The sequence below is a fragment of the Saccostrea echinata genome, unplaced genomic scaffold (genome assembly GCF_033153115.1).
Source record: "Saccostrea echinata isolate AGI-Se365-2 ecotype Australia unplaced genomic scaffold, CSIRO_AGI_Sech_v1 ptg000030l, whole genome shotgun sequence".
Classification (NCBI taxonomy): domain Eukaryota; kingdom Metazoa; phylum Mollusca; class Bivalvia; order Ostreida; family Ostreidae; genus Saccostrea; species Saccostrea echinata.
In genome coordinates this window covers 25,029,931-25,053,208 of record NW_026889779.1, presented here as the reverse complement: position 1 = coordinate 25,053,208, position 23,278 = coordinate 25,029,931, and the positions used below count along the sequence as shown (strand labels likewise).

Genomic DNA, 23,278 nt, shown 5'->3' with positions numbered 1-23,278 from the left:
TTTCTAATAAAAAATCCAATTATGAAACATATGTGTCAGACTCTGTGGTATCTTTTATCTCAAGCTCACCGGGATATATCGTGTCGATATAAAAATGGAAATAACCATTCTTAATTGACAATCGTCGTCGATTTATCTTAATGTCGAGTTGAAGGCCACAGCAAGTGTTGTCTTCTTTTCACGTTAAAGAAATTTCAACAAATTCTGCTTCATATGAATACAAAAATAGGTCTGCTAATAACGGGGCGCAATTGGTACCCGTGGGAATACCAAAAGATTGTATGAAGACATGCTCTCCAAAAAACCACATAGAAATTGTCAATCAGAAACTCGAGCATCTTTTTAATGTCTACTTCAGAGTACTTGTGTGTACAATCAGATTGTTTTTTAACAAAGTAATTTTGCAAATGACCAATGACAAGGTAAGTAAATTTGCGAGTTCCATTTTTTTGAAAAAGCAGCTGTCAACGATTTCAGAAAGTTTGGACTTTAATTTATCGTGGGGAATAGTTCTATATAAAGTTGACACGTCGTAAGTTTTTATGCTCTTGATTTTGGTAAAATTTTGTGATTTCAAATGTTCCAAAAGATCCTTGAAAATTTTTAGCATCCACATCTGATTTACACCACTTCTCGAATATATTGTTGCACAGTACTCTTGAAGTTTCTCCTTCACTACTGTTAATATCTTTGTGAGGAGTAAAGAAAGAGGCTTGGTAAAACATTTACTAGAACCCGCTATGTATCTTTGTAAGGATTTTTATGAAGTTTCAGAATCCAATATAGATATGGTAATTTAAATTCAATTTGGTTGTTGGGAATATTAAAAATATTCAAAACTGACATACCGGTATGATTTTGAAGAATTTCCTCCTCCCTAGAAAGGGAGCTATGGGCATAAGATGGATTATCACTTGTAGAATTAAATCGCAGTGCCTCTAAAATACGATTTATGTAATGAGCCTTACAAACAAAGACAATGTTGTTACCTACTTTGTCAGCAGGGACCAGTACGTACTGATCGTGTCATCTAATTCTTTTTTCACTTCTAAATTATTGAATACAGAATGATGGATGGTTTTCATACTGTCCCTCAATCGTGTAATGCAAGATTTTAACATATATCTGATACATTTGATCCATTCTGACAAAGTGTCAAGGTCTTCTTTTTCATGTCTAACCTAACGCCTGGCGTAATCCTAGAGCTACAGAATCCATAATACGTATGAAATTACTATGCCAGTTGAAGGATCGGGGTATTTAGGACCTTTCAAAATTAGTGATCTAAGGTCCTCATTATTACCCGGTATCTGTCCCTGAGGTATGGAAAGAGGGGAAACCATTTCAAGTTTACAAAACTAAATTTTATCAACTGGTAAAAAACATTATTTTTTTCACTTAATATTTTTTTAATAAAGAAAGGGTAAATGATTGGATTACGTATTGTATTTATTCTAATAAAATATCCAAATATGAAACAGGTGTGTCAGACGCTGTGGTATCTTTTATATCAAGCTCACCGGGATATATCGTGTCGACATAAGCTCACTGTAATAATATAACATAAATATCCTCCTGACAAGAGTATCAAATGAGAGTATAACAGTGACAATTCTGAATGCTCCCATAACTGTGTTCTGTCCCATTACTAAATATATAATCATCTTTTTTGTTTAAATTTCTTTCAATATATTTTCAATGTTGAATATTCATTAATTAAATATTTTGAGATTTATTTGTTATTGAGATGTATTGATTAAAAAAAATAATCTTTATTTTGTTATTAAATGATATTTGCGGTTTGTTCAGGATACAGATCATTTAGTTGTCCTCTCTAAAACTCGAAAAGTGGATGTAGTAGGTGATATAAATATCACTGGCCATTTCTTCGCTTAACGACAAATCACACAATCCATCAACATCTGAAAATTAAGCCAACATTTAAACATTATTTATGAGTTTCATATTAACTAGCTTTCAAATTGAATATTTTTGAAATACAGAAAAAAAAAACACTTTTAACTGTTTGGCTTGAGATTGATTTTCAGAATTTCATGAATATTATCACATGGTCATTTTTAATACAAGTACCCTGACTCTGAAAATCTGACTGTTGATTTTTATCATATGTACATACATTTTCAGAGCGATAAGATTATTATCTGAATGTGTGATGTTCGAAGCCATTCAAGCCTAGCCCACTTGTGAAGACTCACTAGGTTGTAAGCCAACTGTTCCGACTTTTGTCTGCAGCTACGGATATGTTTGATAATAAAAAACGCAAAGCAAAAATTATATACTAATTTAGAACACAGTTTACACAAAAATAACCACAGTTAGAAACTGCTTTGCAATTTTCACAAAACAATGAGAAGCCATTTAAATATTTGTTTATCATCTATTAAGTTTAAATTCTACGTACACTGATATTCATAAATACATGTATCACAGTTGAAAGAATGATGTATATTTAATTTTGAACTTAACAATCAATATCTAGGAATATACTAAGTAATAAGCCATTTGTGAGACTCATATATACCAAAGAGTTGCCTGATACCAGATTAAATATTGGCTCATTTTCCTACTATATATTAATACATTTTGTATATGAAAAAAAGGTTTAGAAAACGAACAATGATCGATCTACTATAATCTACAAATACTACAAATCTGTGAACAGGGCATAGAACAGGGAGCCTCAGAAATGGGATACGAAACAAACAACTTATGATTAATGTTTGTTTTTATTTATGTAACTGGTATGCTCATTATATATGAAATAAAATTTCATATTACAAATGTACAATTGAAGCATTGAAACAAAAATTGAATCATAAACAATGTGATATTTTTACCTTATGATGTTCAATGTATTCATATGTTGAAACCTTCTCTTTTATAAAATATATTTCATGCACAAACATTTATGTACATATCTTCTTCCAAATACACTTATTAATAACTTGTTTTTATGGTAAATGTACCTTTGAAACTTTACTATTTTATGTGTCATAAATATGTAAAATTTGGGGATGGCAAAAGAATCGCTACTCGATTAAGCATACGTCTTTCCGACCGGTCAATCGTATCAAAATACAGAATGACATTTTTCCCGATCATGACAAGGAGCACACGGCGGATGTGACCGGTCGGCAGGGGATGCTCACTCCTCCATGGCACCTGATCCCACCTCTGATGTCTTAGAGATCCGTGTTTGTTCTGCTTCTATTTTGTAATGTTTAATGGACTTTTAAGCTCGAATAATGTTTGTTATCTTCACGTGTTTTATTCTTTCAAGTAAACTCTACACTATATTCATATACGCAGAAAGACTAAAAGATGTTAGAAGTTCGTAACATTTTGTTCATGCTTGATCAGATTATTTAAATTTCAATAGACAAGAAAAATATTAAGAAAAAAAACATGAAACATGCCTGAGAAATCTTTTCAAGTGCATTTGTCAAGCATGTTCATTCTGCATTGTCACCATATCAGAACAAAGTTAATTTGCAATGTTTGTTTAATAATATGCTTTCGTATAAATCCTTAATAATAGATGGGGTAAAATGCACATTATATTAATTCACAATGGTGATTTAATTAATATCATGATTGTATTCAAAAAAGAATAATAAAGGACAGGTGGATAGTAACATGGTGTTTACAGTAATTAAAACTTTACAAACTGAAGAATTATACCCCCTCCCCCGATCTCAATCCGGAGATGTTGCAGTGACAGTAAGAACAAGGTACGGCTTCAATACAAATATTGCTCTGTGTTTTCTTAAAAATGAAAATGATGTAAAAAAAAATTAATAAATAAAACTCATGCTTTCTGAATCATTGATATTCCATGCAGATAGACCATACAAATCATTTTGCATACAAAATCTTCTAAATGCTAATTGTGACGTCATGAACTTGTGCATTTTCCGGTATTTTCTTAAAAAGTTGCAGAAGACACCAATTTTCAAATCTAATATTCTTTCAGATAATATTTTTCACATGCATCGCCCGCGAAGATTTTGAGATATGTGATTTTCAAAGTGTTACACAACATATCTAAAAATTAAAGTGGACGACGGCTGTGACACTATTTTCATAAGGAAAAATAACCCTTGAAATGGGTCAATTTGAGGCTTTTTCTGTTTAAAATAGAGAAATGCAACAAATTAATGACGTCATCCAGAAAGGTACTCCTTCACGCCATATTCTTTCCTGATTTATCATAGTCATATACTCAACTAATATTTAAGCCAGTTTCAATCCGTTCCTTCTTCTTTCTTGGATCAATAAACTGGAACACATGATATTTGGAATGCATGCATTAAAGTAGTCCTTGTATTTCAGTGTCAGACGTCAGTAAAACAAAAAGATATAATTGTATAAAATATGTAGTGCTTTATATTAATATCTTCTTACTTAATACTTTCTTCATCAGAAATACTGTATATTAGAGTTTGTGATATAGACATTTCCAATTACTCGTATATAGACAATTTCAAATAAATGAATCTTTGTTTTAGTATTTTAGTATTTTCCATGCTTCGTATTATCCTGAAATATAGAAAAGTCAGTTCAGTGGAAGAATATATAGGGGTCCTGAAAAACAACTCAATTTATAAGGGTATACTAGTAATTATCAAAATATTTGATATTTTTTTCTATCAATAAAACTGAAATTCAATCATCCAACAAATAACTTGAATAGAGTTACTTATTTTTTTCAGGTGACAGAAAATATACAATTATTTTGGAGTTTTCATCATTGGTCCGGTTTTAATGACCCAGATTTTCTTAAAACGTGTTAATTAAAGCAACAAAAGCACATTTGAAAGAAGAAATGCTTATTAATAGTTAAAATATAATGTTTAGCATTAGAATAATTTATAAATTTATTAGCTTTTTGTCAAAAAAAAAAACCCACTAAAAATGTCAGCTTCATACTGCCTTCCAAAAATTCGAAATCAAATAATTTTCTTCGAGAAAATCTAAAATATTGCGCATTTCGGGGCAATTTTACCGCGTATACAAATAATCCTATAACTAACATAACTTGAAAATTTGGGTTCGATTGATAAAGTATTAAGGCGGCAATTTGAAAAATCTCGAATAACCTCGGCCCGGGTTTGCGTACCTAATTTTACCAACACTCGCAGCGAACACCCTGCCACCTAGCGTTATAATGCCGCATTAATTTCGCACTACTTGTATTCGTCTTCGTTGAATGCGCTTCATGGTTTGTGTGACTCAATTTACATTTGTAATAGAGATGATCATAATTATTTATTAAAGAAACTGTATCAATTTAAAAGAAAGAACGAATTTACAAGAATAAAGCAACATAGAAGCAAGGACAAAATGAAGAATGAAAAAAAGTTCAAAGAGAAATGTAATAAAGACGAATATGAAAACAATAAAGTGACATATAGTTACAATAATAACAAAGAATAAAGAAGTGGGCAGAATAAGAGTAAAAGCAAGATGAATAGACTTTTGGCGGTAATTCCCTTCCATAGATTGTAGGTTACACGTACACCTAGTGCACTCCATAGCGAGCTTGTATTGACTCTGCTCTGCCAACTTCAATGCAAATGAATTTACAGGATATTTATATATTACTTTAAGATTTTGTGTATGGGTAGGATCAGGCCCCAATACCATAAACTGAGAACAGACGTAAGTCAAAATTTTGAATCAATATAACTTTCATAACGACACAAAATGTTCATCATATGTTTAAATAAAAATACTTTAAAAACCTGCAAATTTTTAAGTACATATGTTAAATAAAACTCAAGATATTCAAAATCAAAATTTTGACGTAAGTCTGTTCTCAGTTTATGGTCTCAAGGCCTGGTTATACATGTATTAGAGTACAATATCAAAAAACTACGAAAGCCCAGAAGGCTACGAAAGCCCAGAAGGCTCATTCAAGATTCGAGTTTCGAAATACGAGATTCGAAATTCGAGTTTCGAGATTCAAGATCCAAACTAACCAATCAAAAGACGATTTAGGATTCAATTACTCCCCTTTGCTAAGTTTTGACCTTCTAAAAATCGTTGAATAAATTCAAACCGAAGACGTCATTTGATTATATTACAATGCAAGAAAGAGTGTTATATATATCAGAACGAAATTAGAAAAAAATATATTGGGTTTTTGTCTGCAAGATATGCTTAAATTTATTATAACTTCATAAATATTATAATAGATTTATATCAAGAATATATATACCGTATTATCCACTTGGTTTACAAGTTTGATGTCAAAATAATAAATATTGTTAATCGGATTCAAAGAGCAAAGGGGAGGGGCGTATTGTAGTCGATGGGAATTATTTAATCGTGTGCAATAAAATAAGTGACTAGTGATTATTAAATAATAAATAGTAATACGGGTTTCAAAGTGGATATAGTTTGTGACAAGGTAATAGAAAGTGACCAGTGACTAATACGGTTTCAAAGTTAAGTTTGCAATAAAACAAGTGACTAGCGATTAATAATAATTAGTAAATATGGGTTTCAAAGTGGATATAGTTTGTGACAAGGTATAAGAAAGAGACCAGTGACCAATACGGGTTTCAAAGTGGATCTAGTTTGTGACAAGGTATTAGAAAGTCAGTGACCAGTGACCAAGTTTGTGAAACCAAGAGACAGTCCCTTAAGTACGGATGGCTGAAATATACATACTTGATAAAAGTAATGATTTCTCTTTGTTCAGGTTCGTAGGAAATAATTTTAATAAATCACTGTAAAGCCCCCCCCCCTCCAAAAAAAGCAACAGGGGGTTATCACGGTTATTAGAAGAGGACACAAACATAAAGTTGCTATGTTTTCTATAGTATATTATGTCAGTAAACAACATAAGGGGAATGTGTGTGTGGGGGGAGGGGGGAAATGAGACACGTGCCCGGGGTCCTAAGGCTATGTTGTTTATTTTATTACAACGGTAGACAAATGTTCGGTTATCAACATTCAGTGTCAATCTTGCAATGCATGGGTAAAATAATTATATATTCGATAATTACTTATAAGGAAACCCTCGGGTCTCGCAAGATACATAACCAATCAATACACAAGTTTTAATACATGATGTAATGGCCATAGAGAAAAAAAGATATAAAAGTATTTGATAATGATAAAAAATTATAATTATTTTAACAAAACAATGGACGCTCTATACACATTTAGGACTTTGAAAAAATCGTATGGCCTAAAGAAGTTCGTATTAAAATTACTTATAGTTCATGTATGCCTTTTAGTGTACACGGGAAATCTTAAAGACATCGTAGTAGTGATAAAGAAATATCGCGTTCGCTTTCCCAGTGGCGTATATTCCATATAGGCGAAAAGGCTGTAGGCTATACATCATTTTCTTGATGTAAAAAAAATATATATTTATTTAAACATGTATTTGGTTGAAAAATGGGGTAAAGTTGATCATAAAACTTATTTATTTACCAGTTACTAGAATATTTTTTATCAAATGCAATAAAAGTATTTTTAGCAATCCACACTTTTACGCCTATCCAATTTTTACAGTATACACAACTTTTGATTTTTAAAGCTGGTTAAATATAAAATTGAAATGTTACTTTGAAGTCGATATCAGACTATTAAAAAATGATAGTAGCAGGAGTCTGCGATTAGGACAGGGAATAGAAATTAGGAAATATGTTTGGGTTAGTAGGAAGGCAAACATATATTTAGATTATTCAGTAAAGAAGTTTCCATAATTTCCAGCTACTGTGTAAGGATTTTAAAATTTCTCAATTTTATTAAGAGAGGTCATGAAGATTCTAATTTCTGTATCATAAAAATATGTTTAATTAAATGATTTATAATTATATTCACTTGAAAAATGACAATGATAGATGTCTCCAAGATCGCAGAAAGTGGTCCTCCGAACCCCCCCCCCCCCCTTGAGAGGAGGCGACTCCCTCCTTGCCTATCCGCAACTCGGCAATGATGCGCTTTAGGTGAAATCTGTGACTTCATATTAGCCTACACATTGGCAGAAGGGAATATACACCACTGTTTCCCAATAAGAGAAATACATAAAAAATTAAGTTTTCAATTACTTATCTTTGTCTAAGCTTTTGAATACTTGAATTAATTAAAAATTATATGTACAATACAGACTGGAATTTATTTTATTCCATATCAAATGTTAGATCAGTCTAACTGCACAATTGCACCCTTAAAAAGTAATGAAATGTATCCTTAATTAAATTACTGTGCTGTGTAAAGACGATCCTTAGTATTTCATATCAATAATAATTTTCTCCCTCATCCATATGCTATTTACATAATTTTGCAATTCAACTATAAGACCATATAATATTCTATAGATGTATCTTTTGTTTTGTTTAATGAGGAAAATAAGATTTTTATATACATTTTTCAAAACGTGACCCAAAAGTCATTTTTATATTGTTTTGATACATATAACATTTTTTCTTGCATTATTATTTAAGCAAATGACCAGTTTGTTATAAATATATTCAGTGATTTCTTGATTATAAAAACTTAATAAAGGGAAGTAATCAAATATTGAATCCGCCTTTTGATTGGTTAGTTTGGATCTTGAATCTCGAAACTCGAATTTCGAATCTCGTATTTCGAAACTCGAATCTCGAATGAGCCTTCTGGGCTTTCGTAGAAGGCTTATTCGAGATTCAAGTTTCGAAATACGAGATTAGAAATTCGAGTTTCGAGATTCAAGATCCAAAGTAACCAATTAAAAGGCGGATTTATTAATTGATTCCTCCCCTTTATTAAGTTTTTACTATCAAGAAATCACTGAATTTATTTATAACAAATGGGTCATTTGCTGAAATGATAATGCAAGAAAAAATGTTATATGTATCACAACAAAATAAAAATGAATTTTGGCTAAAGTTTTGAAAGATATGTATCAAATCTTAATTTCCTCAATAAACAATTACATAGAATATTATATGGTCTTATCGTTGAATTGCGAAATAAGTAGCTCGATAAATCATTTATTAAGCACATTGATGAGGGAGAAAATTATTATTGATAAGAAATACTCAGGATCGTCTTTACACTGAACAGTAATTTAATTAAGGATACATTTAATTGCATTTAAGGGTACATTTGTGCAGTTAGACTGATTTACTATTTGATGTGGAATAAAATAAATTCCAGTCTGTATTGTGTATATAATTCTTAATTAATTCAAGTATTCAAAGCCTTAGACCAAGATAAGTAATTGAAAACTTAATTTATATGTTTCTCCTATTGGTAAACAGTGGCGTATATTCCCTTCTGCTAATATGTAGGCAAATGTGAAGACACAGATTTCACCTAAAGCGCATCATTACCGAATTGCGGAAAGGCAAGCAGGGAATCGCCCCCTCTCAATAGAGGGGTGGAGGGTCGGAGGACCACTTTCTGCGATCTTGGAGACATCTATCATTGTCATTTTTCCAGGGAATATAATTATAAATCATTTAAACATATTTTTATGATACAGAAATTAAAATCTTCATGACCACTCTTAATAAAATTGAGAAATTTTAAAATCCTTACAAATGCAGTGCTTGGAAATTATGGAAACTTCTTTACTGAATAATATAAATATAATTTCTAAAATGTTTTATATTTGACTTCCTAATACTAATCCAGACATATTTTCTAATTTCTATTCACTGTCCTAATTGTAGACTCCTGTTGCTGTCATTTTGTAAAGTCTGATATCGACTTCAAGGTATAACATTTCAATTTTAGATTTAACCAGCTACAAAAATCAAAAGTTTTGTATCTTGTAAAAATTGAATAGGCATAAACGTGGATTGCTAAAAATACTTTTATTGCATTTGATGAAAAATATTCTAGTAACTGTAAGTAAATAAAATTTATGATCAACTTCCCCTCATTTTCAACCAGGTACATGTATGCATTAATATTTTTTTAATATTAAGAAAATGATGTGTAGGCTACAGCCTTTTTGCCTTTATGGAATATACACCACTTGGAAAGCGAACGCGATTTTTCTTTATCACTTCTACGATGTCTTTCAAGATTTCCTGTGTACACTATAAAGGCATACATGAACTAAGTAATTTTAATACGTACTCCTTTAGGCAATACGATTTTTTCAAAGTCCTGTATTCAAAATCATGTAATGAAAGTTGTGTACTGATTGATTATGTATCTTGCGAGACCCGAGCGGTTTCCTTATAAATAATTATCGAATATATAATTATTTGGCCCATGCATCACAAGATTGACACTGAATGTTGATAACCGAACATTTGTCTACCGTAGTAATAAAATAAACAACATAGCCATAGGACCCTGGGCACGTGTCTCCCCCCCCCCCCCCATCCCCTCACATTCCCCTTATATTTTTTATCGATATAATATACTATAGAAAAAAAAATAGCAACTATATACTTGTGTTCTTTCAAAATAACGTCTAATAACTGTGATAACCCCCAGTAGTTGTTGTTTTTATTATTATTATTATTATTATTTTTTTTTTTTTGGGGGGGGGGGGCTTTACAGTGATTTCTTTTATTATTTCCTACGGGCCTGAACAAAGAGAAATCATTATCTTTATCAAGCATGTATATCTCGGCCATCCGTACTTAAGGGGCTGTCTTTTGGTTTCACATACTTGGTCAATGGTCACTTTCTAGTACCTTGTCACAAACAATATCCACTTTGAAACCCGTATTACTTATTATTCGCTAGTCACTTCTTTTATTGAAACCCGTATGTCACTGGTCACTTTCTAATACTTGTCACAAACTATATCCACTTTAAACAGGTCGAGGAAACTATTTTCTGTGACGTCAGAATAAAGAACAAGGTTCACTTAGGGCCTTTTTTGGCCCTGTGAATTGCTGAAAAACTGAAACTGCTTAGTTTTAGTTGATAATGCATTTAATATCATTAAGACATTTGGTGATTGCGAATCTACCAAAAATGACGTAATTTTCTGGCTAGTCAATGCATTATGACGTCATGAAATGCGTCATTTTCCTCATATCCTGAACAATTCTACAAAAACAGCCAATTTTTAAAGCTATTTTTCGATATTTAATATAGAGCGCAATCTCTGATCTAAGATATGCAATTATTTACTTATAGAACCGTTTCTGGTGATTACAAAACATGTTTTATTTTTTTAGATCAGAGGGTGCGCTCATATTATTTTTCTTCTCTGAAAGTACTTAAATATACCTGTTTTCCTTAAGATTCAAGATCATTACAATTCCATAAAGCTTGTTTTCCAAGACGTGGACTTTAAGGAGAAAAATTTTAATAGGAAATGAAAGCACTAAGTCTCTACTTTATCTTGATGTTTAAAATGGAACATAAGGTGTTTGTCAATAAATTGGTATATCAACAGGGCCATTTTATGCATAAAGTGAACCTAGCTCTTTACATGTTATATGAGACACCAATGTGACTGACAAACCGACCAATCAGCTAAATGAGTGACATTATGGGTTACTACAAAAAAATACTACATGTATGTTTTTGAAAAGACCAGTTTTTTTAAATTGGTCTCGGAAAACATGTTGCATTTTTTCAAACATTTTACACACTTAATACAATATGTACATCATTATCTACTAAATCCATGCTCACATTTACAAACAACTGTTTAACAATGGTATAATTTGGGAATTCTCCAATCCAATGTAATAAGAAGTGCATTCTTCTAGCTGTCCTTAATAGTCCATACACTTCCTTTAAAAAAAGTGTCGTTATTGCATAACATTTGGTTTAACAACACATAATTTTTTGTAACTATTCCTCGTTTAATATCAGTTTTTTCATGGTCCATTGCTTGCAAGCTTTTCAATTACAAAAAAAAAATTTACAGTGTCTAGATATCAAATATCTGAAACATGATCGTCCTACACGTTCCTGTTCTTCTTCCTAAAACTATAATCCTCCAGGACACGTCATTACTGGTTACGTGAATATAGCTGACAATGAGGACTTTATGTCCCTTATATCAAAACGGCCAAAACAAGGGAACCCCGATCTTTCGACTGGAGACAAAAATTCATAAATATAATGAGTTTTATCGAAGATTATGCAAGACGATGGGTGAATTTTAAAAAGAAGACCTTAAAGCTTGTCACTTTGTCTGAATGGATTGAAAGTTTAAGATGATGTTGATGTTTTGTTTTAAACCGTTGGGGACTATATGAAAACAATATATTCTTCTGTCTTCCATAATTAATTCAAAAGTGTAAAACAAAAAGAATTTGATAGATTACATGATCAATATGTACTGGTCCGAGCTTGCAAAGTAGGTAACACTATACAGTTAAAGTATATCATTGAGCTAGATCCCAGCTCCCCAAGGCCAGGATTAAGTCCTGACGTCTAGGAAATAGTCCTGGTCGAGCGGAACTGGAATCTTGCCAATTCCCTAAATGATATACCTCTTTACTTTTTTATTATACCGATACAAAAGTAAAATTTAGAGGATAACGGATAAACGGATATTAGCTTTAGAAGCAGTGATTAGCTCACCTGACTAACGCAGAAGGAATTAATCTATACAGGGATTTTTAAGGAATTATAACTAAGATCTAACGATCTTATTTTTTTATAGGGAAAATCATTAGAGTATAATTACATACACGGATATTATAAAACACAGGATAGATCTTATAGACGATGCACCTTTTAAACAAAGATATTGAAGGATACCATCTTCTATGTATGATGAAATAAGGTCCCATTTAAGACAGTTATCGGACATTGGCATCATTAGACCATCCCATTCACCTTATGTGTCTAATGTAGTGTTAGTGAGGAATAAGAACGGTACTCTCAGGATGTGTGTCGACTACCGACAATTGAATAAATTAGCCAAGAAAGACAGCTATGCTCTTCCGAGGACTGAAGAACTACTCAATTGTTTATCGGGAAACAAATTCTTGTCACATATCGACATGAAATCGGACTATATCCAGGTGGAGATTTATGAAGAACACAAAGAACGCACCGCATTCTCGGTTGGACCCTTAGGATTCTTTGAATATAACCGTATGCCTTTCGGTTTAACCAACTCACCAGCAACATACCGAAGACTAATGGAAAATCTACAAGCAGATTACAACTTGAATATATGCTGCGTTTTCATAGATGACATCATTATTTTTGGAAAAGCTTTTGTCGAAATGGATCCAGATAAATCAGAACGAGTTATTTATTGGCCAAAACCCAACAGTCCTTAAGAAGTTCGCAAATTCCTTGGTTTTGTCGGCTCTTATAGGCGATTTATTGAAAACTTTAGCCGTATAAGCAGACCCTTAACAGATTTTATGCCAACATCACTTAAGAAGAAAACAGGGAAGAATTAGAAATTGAAAGAGTGGAAATGGGGAACAGCGCAAGACCAAGCATTTGAAACACTCAAAAAACATCCGACATCCTCACCTATTCTGGGTTATGCCAACAGTTCTCTCCCTTATGAACTGCACACTGATGCTTCAGGTGATGCTTTAGGAGCTGTACTATATCAACATCAAAAGGACCTAAACGTGTTACTAGCTATGCCAGCAGAGGTTTAAACAAAGCAGAAAAGAATTATCCACCACACAAAAGAGAATTTTTAGCACTTAGATGGGTCATCTGCGATAAATTTAAAGACTATTTATACGGAAAACAGTTTACAGTTTTTACCGACAACAACCCGGTTACTTATGTATTAACAACAGCAAAACTCGACGCAACTGGTCACAGATGGTTGGCAGCTTTAGCAGCATTTAACTTCGACATTAAGTACAGACCTGAAAAGAGTAATGCTGATGCAGATGTTTTAAGCCGTATTCCTATGAGCATTGAGACAGTCCAAGCTATCTGCAATTCTGCTGTTTCATCATATGTAGAATCTTTAACTCTTTCACCTGATGTCATACATGACGATATGGATCCAAGAGGTTCCAGCACTGCTAACATCATAGACTGTGCTAAAGCACAGTCCTTAGATCCAGGTTACACCGTGTCATTGAGTATGTTAGAAGTAAACAGAAACCATTAAGGAGAGAGATAGGATCCAATGCTTTACTCAAACAATTTAACCACCTGAAACTCATAAATGGAGTACTCTAGCGTGTGACATGTATGGATGAGGAAACCAGATATCAACTTGTGTTACCCATTCAACATGCGTCTGCAGTGTTAGAAGCTCTTCATGATGATGTGGGTCATCCTGGCAAAGACAGGACATAATCCTTAATTCGTGACAGATTTTACTGGCCAGGGATGCATAAAGTCATAGAAACTTGAATTGAAGAATGTGGTAGATGTACGAGAAGAAAAACCCCTACCAATCAACGTACACCTTTGGTAAACATCACAACCACTTCTCCATTAGAGTTAGTTTGTATGGATTTTCTCACTTTGGGAGGTTATAAACACATTCTGGTTATCACAGACCATTTCACCAGATTTGCCATGGCCATCCCAATAAGAAATCAATAAGCTAAGACAACAGCCGGGATGTTCTATAATCACTTCATTGTTCATTATGGCATCCCGGATAGAATCCACTCAGATCAAGGTGCCTATTTTGAGAGAATTAAGTGATTCAGGAACTTTGTAAAATCATTGGTATGGAGAAATCCAGAACTACCAGCTACCAATGGGTAATGGCATGTGTGAGCGTTTTAATCGTACTTTGCTCAACATGTTAGGTTCCTTAGATCCAAGTAAGAAAGCCAACTGGAAAGCATATATAAATCCACTGGTACATGCGTATAACTGCACCCGTCACGAAAGTACTGGCCAAACACCTTACCTTTTGATGTTCGGAAATAATCCTAGATTACCAGTTGATGTAGCATTTGGTTTACGTGTGAACGAAAAGGAACCAACTACACAATTCATCAAAGATTTAAGAGAAAGGATAATCCAACCTCACAAGTTAGCAACAAAAGCAGCAGACAAAGCCAGAACCAAGCAGAAAGAATGTTATAATACTAAGCTGAGAGGTGGTTCAGTGAAAGTCGGAGACAGAGTACTTGTGAAAATAGTCGCTTTTGAGGGAAAACAATTAACTGGCAGATAGGTGGGAACAAGATCCATACACTGTTATCGGAGAACCCAATGAGAATATACCTGTTTTTGTAGTAAAAAAAGAAAACGGAGAAGGACGTAACAGAACACTGCACCGTAACCTTCTATTACCCATAGGAGTTCTCAACGACACACCTACACCTGTAAACTTGAAACCCCAAAAGCCTGTACCTGCAAAAAGAAGATCAAAGTTACAGAAGATGGAACCAAAATTTTCCATTTCTGATGATTTATATGAAAGTTCTTCAGAAGATGAGTCGGAATGAAGGTACAATATATTCAGTCAGGAAGAGAGACAATAAATCAAATATTATTGGTGAACCTGATGTTCAGACTGATACCCAACAAGGCCCTACAGAGGTACAAGGGGACGCCCATCCTTCTACAGACACAGTAAGTGCTGAGGAAGATATCTCTATACGGGACATTAGCGCTACGCAACGTGAGACAAATCAAGAAGAAACACTTGATGACCAAGATACAACTCGTATAGATGTGAATGATCAAGAGACGAGGGTTCCATTACGTCGATCCACTAGGGAGCGAAGACTACCTATGCGATATAGATCGGACGAGTTCGAGATGTCAAAGTCTGCGATATCATTGACACAAGATTGGAAGGACAGAATCACAATAGAAAAATTCCCTCCAAAATTATCACATGATCAAATTCCCTACAATTGACCATAACTGGCCAATCAAATACAAGGAAAGGGTATTCTCTCTTAATATAGCTACAGTGTATAAAAGTTAATTGGCGCCACGATTGTAATCGGGGACTCAAAAGTGGAGAAAACGTAGTGATCGTATCAAACCGTAACAAATCAAATATTGTGTTCACTCGTGGCTATCGTGTTGATCGTGAAATTTTTTTGGACTGTCAAATTTTTTTTCTACGATTAACTCGATTAGATTTTAATCGTTATCATTGCATCAGACCGTATTGCATCGTAACTAACCTCAACTGCATCGTAAGTAAGCGCATCTAAACTGGCTTTCATATCGTGATCATCGGGATCGACCTCGGATAGGACAAACACCCCGCTGGTTTGCGGTTCGTTGCCATGTCTCACGTTTTGTCTCTATTTGTAACGCTTTGCACGGTTCTTCTGCTCACGAGCTGACACGAATTATTTCCGCTCAGATACGATTTGATACGGACAGATGAGAGTAAACGTGAATAGATACGAGTGCTGAAGCCTTGTCACGGACTCTTATACTGTATTACTAGTACTTAAACTCACATAAATAACGGGCAAAATTGAATGTGTTACATTCACCAATCGGAACAAGATGATATCAGTTTTGCAAAATATTTTGAAGATGCCACACAAGGAAAACAGGGGCAAAAACGAAAAAGGCGAGTGATCCCATTTCCTGCCTGAGTGCAGCTCTTTTAACCTTTCTTTGATTGGGTTGTACATGGTCTATCTGCTGCTCTTCCTCTTATTCGATAGCAATAACATTTGAACATAGTAGCACTACAAACACCACGTTGTCATCAACCTCAACTTCTTCCATTCTTATTGATTGTGTTTACTTTTTAATAGATAAAATATAATGTAATCAATATAGTCAGATTCTTTATGAAAATATATCTGTCGGGACACAATCGTAGCTCAAAGCTTGTTTCATCTTGATCCTGATCGTGAAATACATTGCAATCAACGTGTTGTTCTATCGCAAATGAGCGCAATGGGGCGTGATTTACGTATTATATCGTAAGAGTACGTATTTAAACGTAGAGGATCGTTTCAAATCGGGGACTCGAATTGAGATATCCGTAACAGATCGAGGTTCTTTTGACAACTAAATCTTGATCTACCGGAACGTAATTCATGTTATCTGAACGGGTAGTCAGTCAGATTGTCATTGAAATTTATCCATCGTGACCATACCGCATCAAAGCGCAACGAATCGTATGAAAACGCATCTATGCGCATCTCTTCGTATCTTGACATGAAATTCAATAAAAAGCTACGAATGATCAATCGTGGCGTTCGTAACAGGCATTGGGAAAGTAGCATAAAGATGAAATGAGAAAGAAGTCCACATGTTGAACATATTCAATTACTCCATTGAAGACGATCAAGCAAAAATAACCCCAAGAATAGGTTTATCAAGATGAAAACTTTAATACAATTAGGGGACCATTTGTTACCCATATCTCCAATAACGTGTTTAATTCTGTCATCAAATACATTAAACCATAAGATTTAGTACTGAGACTTCTCCATTTTATCTAAGGATGACCAACTGATATGCTTATCAGATAACTTTACTCTAACGCCCAGTAGACTTATCACACGTTAATGGAAGTCTGATATGAAGAAAAATTTAGGAAATTAATTAAAATTGATATAAAAGGTAAGGTAGAACTTATATCTTTGTCTTCGTCGTTTTTCTTTTCCAAGTTGATCTTCTCGAAACTTGGTGGATGGGTTCAGAAATAGTAGCATGTTAGAGATATTCTGAACTCGTGTGGACAATCATATGATGATTCAGTTTTTGTACCATTGCATTGTTAAAATCTATTGTTAAAAAAACATTGTTAAATTGTTTTACAAGAGTGGTTTAGTGAGGGTTAAAACTCATCAAATTATACGGTAAAACTCGAGTTTTACTATTGACGCAAATACTATTGATGCAAACAAATCTCTATTGAACACATCCATATTAATGCATGATTACTGTGGATTATTAGATACATCAACCTTATCTCATCAAAACAATCAATTGACACAAACTGATGTTCAACAGAAATATAGTGTTTGTATTCAGACATTTGAAAACTACCTAGACACGTATGGGAGTAATACAGTCTCTTCAAAAAAAGTTGTGACAAAGGTACTAGTATAGCCTTACCCTTTTTAACAGTTTAAGACTTGAAACAGGACATTTCATTTTATACTGGTCTGCCAAACAAAGAGACTTTTTATTTATTATTCCAACATCTATCAGACTACCATAAATGTACAGTTCTTGATACCGGAGGAAGACCCAAAAATAAGAGATATTGATGAGTTTTTAATGGTATTAATGCGTTTAAGGATAGGACTCTTAATTCAAGGTTTGGCTAAAAGATTAGATATATCTGTGTCAACCTGCAGTAAAAAAATTTAGTGAATGGATAGATTTGATGTATGACTTTTTAGTAGATTGGCCAAAACGAATGTTATCAAAGAAAACATGCCTGACAGTTTTAAACGAAGGTACCCAAATTGTCGTGTAATTATTGACTCTACCGAGATCTACACAGAAACACCTCAGTCACTTTCCAACAAAGGAAGGACGTATTCAGACTATAAGTCCCACATGACTTGAAAAGTCCTTATTGGAATTAGCCCTGGTGGAGTGATTACACATGTCTCAGATTTATGGAGTGGAAGCACATATGACAAACAAATCACAAAGTTGTCAAAATTAATTGAAAAAAATGTGAACCTGGAGATGCAATAATGGGTGGCGAAGGGTTCCTGATAGCTGTCCTTTGCACTCCAAATGGAATTCATCTCATTATCCTCCTTTGAAGAAACATGGTTGGTTAACAAAATGTGAAATGGAAAAAACCAGTAGGATTGCCAATTCAAGAATCCATGTGGAACGAGCAATGGAGAGAATAAAAAAAAAAACTTCAGAATTATTCATAGTGTAATTCCAATTTCACTTCATGACAAGGTGTCCAAAATAGTGTTTGTTGTGTGTGCTCTCTGTAATCTCATGCCTCCACTTATTCAATCATACTATAATCTACTATGAAAATGTATCTATCAGAAGATGAGTTAAATACGTCATTGTATGATTGTTTAGAAAGAATTATGCAACATACGGCATATGTGGAGGAAAACTTATACTGTTTAATTAATAGCAAAAATCTACGTACGTCTTTACATTATTTAGTCTTCAGTATGTCATGATCAACCAAGAAATCAAGTGTTCCAAAGATCATAGTAATGATGAGCCAGAACGACTTGCACTGGGAAAAAAATCTTTTTAAAATTCTACCTTTAAAAAGATTCAGAAAACTATCAGTTCATGTTTATTGTTTAAAATAGAGTTTTTAAATGCATCCTTTCCTTGCATAATTGCATTGTCCTTTGACCTTATTTAAAATTTATTTCAATGTACTACATGTAGATTAAGAGGTACTGTATGAACCTACATTTAGAAAAATAAATAAAATACCCCACACAAAATTTATTGATCATATGCTCACAAGTATTACAAAACAACAATTATTAGAATACTAATTGTATTTATGTATTTAATGCGGTAATTTATTTAGAGCTTTTTAGTAGGATTTTATGTTTGTAAATTGTGAAAATTCTTAGATCCACGCCTTGGCTGATGTATTAAAAGCTTCTAGCCAATGATGGTGTAAGGTCACGTGGTCAGCTCAGCGAGTCATTCAGTTGTATTTTGATACCCGCACGCTTACCACCGCTTACACGAGGCACGTCTATTTTGAAGATGATTGTTTAACTAAGCTAGACGTGCCTTGGATTTCTTTCAAAAGAATAGGAAACAACAACGTGTTGTAAAGAGCAGTTTGTGCTGTGTGGATTTTATTTATTATTGTTTTCTTGGCCTATGGTGTGGTGGTACATGTCCGCGGGTTATTTACAAAGATATTAGGCCCTACTGCATGATGCATTTGGGGTATCAGTATTTTTCTGACGATATGAACTTTATTCATTTTGTGTTTATGTGCACTCCACGCGATTTTATGAACAGAGATTCATTAGAAGAGTACTAATATTCCACGGAGCTTTATTTTCATTTTATTGCGTCGCCAAATTTAGTTTCCCTCCAGATCGAGATTTGGAAAGGATATCACTCAGAGTAATTCTTACTGATTGAACGAAACTTTCGGAGACATTTATATCTCATTATCGACCAGCATGATCAGTGGACACAGAGTTTGATCGGCAAGAAATTGTGTTTACTTGCTTTGCCTTTAGCATCCTGCAAGGTTCGGCTACAAGCATGACTATTTCACATCTGGGGCCACAGCGAGTGATCCTGAACCTCAACGACTTGGGCGTTTTAGGTCCAGATGGTGTACACATGTGCTGCTTTACCACATGCTTAAGGAAGTTTGCCGTCACCAGTGTCCTTTTCACATTCAATTCATTGACTAAGGCCAGTATTATGTTTACTCTTAAATATAGGTGCATTATATTACATATGAACCTTTTTGTGTTTCCTAATGGTATTTATGTCTATAAGTTATCACTTTCATTTATTGCAAACAAAGGCACTGCTTCAATCAAATCATGTAAACTGGTAAATATTGCCATTGTGCAAGCTTTTAAGATAGCATTATTATGCAAAAGTTATTCAGTTCTGTTGAATATGAGGAGAATTATCTATAATAATTTTCATGCTTCAAGTTTTGCATTTAACGAGCAGCAGTATTTAGACACATGCTTCCCCCCCTTCCCCCAAAGGCATATGATATTAGGTAGTGTAGGTTAGTTGACCAATGTGTACTTTAATCATGTTAATAACAATATCTTGTTCTCATGAGTTGAAGGGTTTTGGTTTGAGCTTATGCATGGTTCATATGTACAGATATACGGTGGTATTTTTGCTTGGATTGCCCATTATTGTTTGCACAGTTTGCACAGTTTGGTACAGAGTTTGTATACATGTAACATTTGTTTGAAGTTTTCTACATTGTTTAAGGGGATGAAGGACACATGGTCACATGACTTTGCTAAACTACGTCATAGTCTCTGTTTATATAAGTGCAAAACGTGTAAAGCATCAGCTCTTGTATAAATTTTTGACATTTTTTTTCTTTAATTACCATATTATATTAAAAAAATAAAAAGTTTAACATTCTTGTAAACATTGACAAATTATCAGCAAGATCATACTCGGTGAATACAAGGGTGGTATTATTATGTAAAAACAGTTCATAATCAGTATATGATGAAGTATTTTGAGAAACGGGAACACAAAAATTATTTTTGGATGGCTGATGACTGAAATCTTATGTAGGTATACCTTATTTCGCTTATTTAGCTTACGTGTGACGTCATAGTTGGTTTTTCCCGTACTCGAGAAATGTAAACATGACAAGTTTTTGTCCTGCTTATGTCGTCTTTAACGATGTCATGTGAAATATTGAGGTCAGCTTCACCATTCGAAATTTTTACAGTTAATCAATGATTTGAAGGACTTGCATTTCAACGTAAATTAAAAAATATTGAATGATAGGATTTTTTGTAAATTACGTTTTTTGTTGTTTAAGTTGTCTTAAAAAGTTCGTAATTTTCCCTATCCAGATGCAGTGTGATAGATAAAACTTGCCTTTTCGAATTTTAAACCAAATTCATACTCTGAAATATTTTAAAAGATACATGTTCACTTACATATTTTTTATATATGCTTTAAAAATCCAATTATGGACAGAGTAATGAGCCCGGAAACATGGAGAATTAAAACTCCACTTAGATACTGTAGGGCATAATATTTGTCAATCAATATCTCTAAAATAAGGTAAGAAACCTAATGATATAACTGCTTTAAAATATGAGGGACATATTTAATAAGAAATATACAAAATATAAAAAAAATTGAATGACAAGTATTTTTTTCAGCTAAAGGTCCTTCTTCCCCTTAAATTTATTTATTTGGTACAAAGTATATGTAGATGTACTTATTAGGTCGGTGTTACTCAGGTTGTTTATAGTTTTGGTACAAAGTTGATATGTTTATTGCGTTGATACACAGTAGATATGTACCCGTTGGGTCGGAGTTACCCATATTGTTTGTTGTTTTGGTACACAGTAGATTGTACCTTTTGGGTCGGAGTTACCCATATTGTTTGTTGTTTTGGTACACAGTAGATTTGTACCTTTTGGGTCAGAGTTACCCATATTGTTTGTTGTTTTGGTACACAGTAGATTGTACCTTTTGGGTCGGAGTTACCCATATTGTTTGTTGTTTTGGTACACAGTAGATTGTACCTTTTGGGTCGGAGTTACCCATATTGTTTGTTGTTTTGGTACACAGTAGATTTGTACCTTTTGGGTCAGAGTTACCCATATTGTTTGTTGTTTTGGTACACAGTAGATTGTACCTTTTGGGTCGGAGTTACCCATATTGTTTGTTGTTTTGGTACACAATAGATTTGTACCTATTAGGTCAGAGTTACCCATATTGTTTTTTGTTAATTGCTCATAATGACAATTAATTGGCGTCTTATGTAGCATATTTCTTTATTGTTGGGTCGGACTTACCCTTATTATTTGTTGTTAATTGCTCATAATGACAATCAAATGGCGTCTTATGTAGAATATTTGTCTTTTGGCACAGGTTTATTTGTATGAATTGGCTAGAGTTCTGAGCTCATGTACTTATGGGTCAGTGTTATCCATGTGGTTTATTGTTATGAATGATAGAGTTTTTGTACCAATGAATCTGAATTACCCATATTGTTAATAGTACAGAGGTGATTGACTGGCACTTATGGTTTTATTTACCCATAACCATTTAATATTTTGGTACAGTTTAGTGATACTATGGGTCAGAGTTACACATATTTTTATTGTTTTGTTACGGAGTTTATAGGTACCAATGAGTTACAGTTATCTATTGTTTATTGTTCATAGCGACAATCAATTGGGGTCTTATGAAGCACATTTTCTTGTGGATTAGAGTTTTTATGTACATAAGGGTCACATTTACCTATATTGTGGTTCATTGTTTTGGGACAAAATTTATATAGGTGCATAAGGGTCTATTTAATCTATATTGTTTACCGGCTTAGTATATATATGCCTATTTCCTTAGAGTTATAAAGTTTTATTCATGTTTGGGTTTATATACCTGTTAAGTAAGAGATATCTAATACCAGGTATGTACGTGTCACTTGTTCATACAAGTATTGTTCCCTGTAGTGGGTTCATGATATAAATGTGGCATTTTATTTTGGAATGGAGTAAATAGCTAACTGCTAAGTTCTCAATATTTCTTCAATTTTCCTTTTGGCCATATTGCCAGAATGTTGCCAATTTAGTCAATTTAAGTTATCATACATGTAACATTTATCATAGATTACAAATATTGTATGGTTGTGAAAAATCTGCTCAAAAGTTCATCCTGGTAGGGAGTTTCCTTTTCTTTTGCTGTTGCATTGTTTACTCATGTAGACATTTTTTTTTTTTTTTGCTTCCCAGTTTTA

The 23,278-nt window shown here is 33.4% G+C and overlaps 1 long non-coding RNA gene across 1 annotated transcript in view; it reads right to left on the bottom strand.

Annotated features, from left to right (window-relative positions):
- LOC133197582 (uncharacterized) overlaps positions 1-23,278 on the bottom strand; it is a 139,820-nt gene that overhangs the window by 65,453 nt on the left and 51,089 nt on the right. The window lies entirely within an intron of this gene.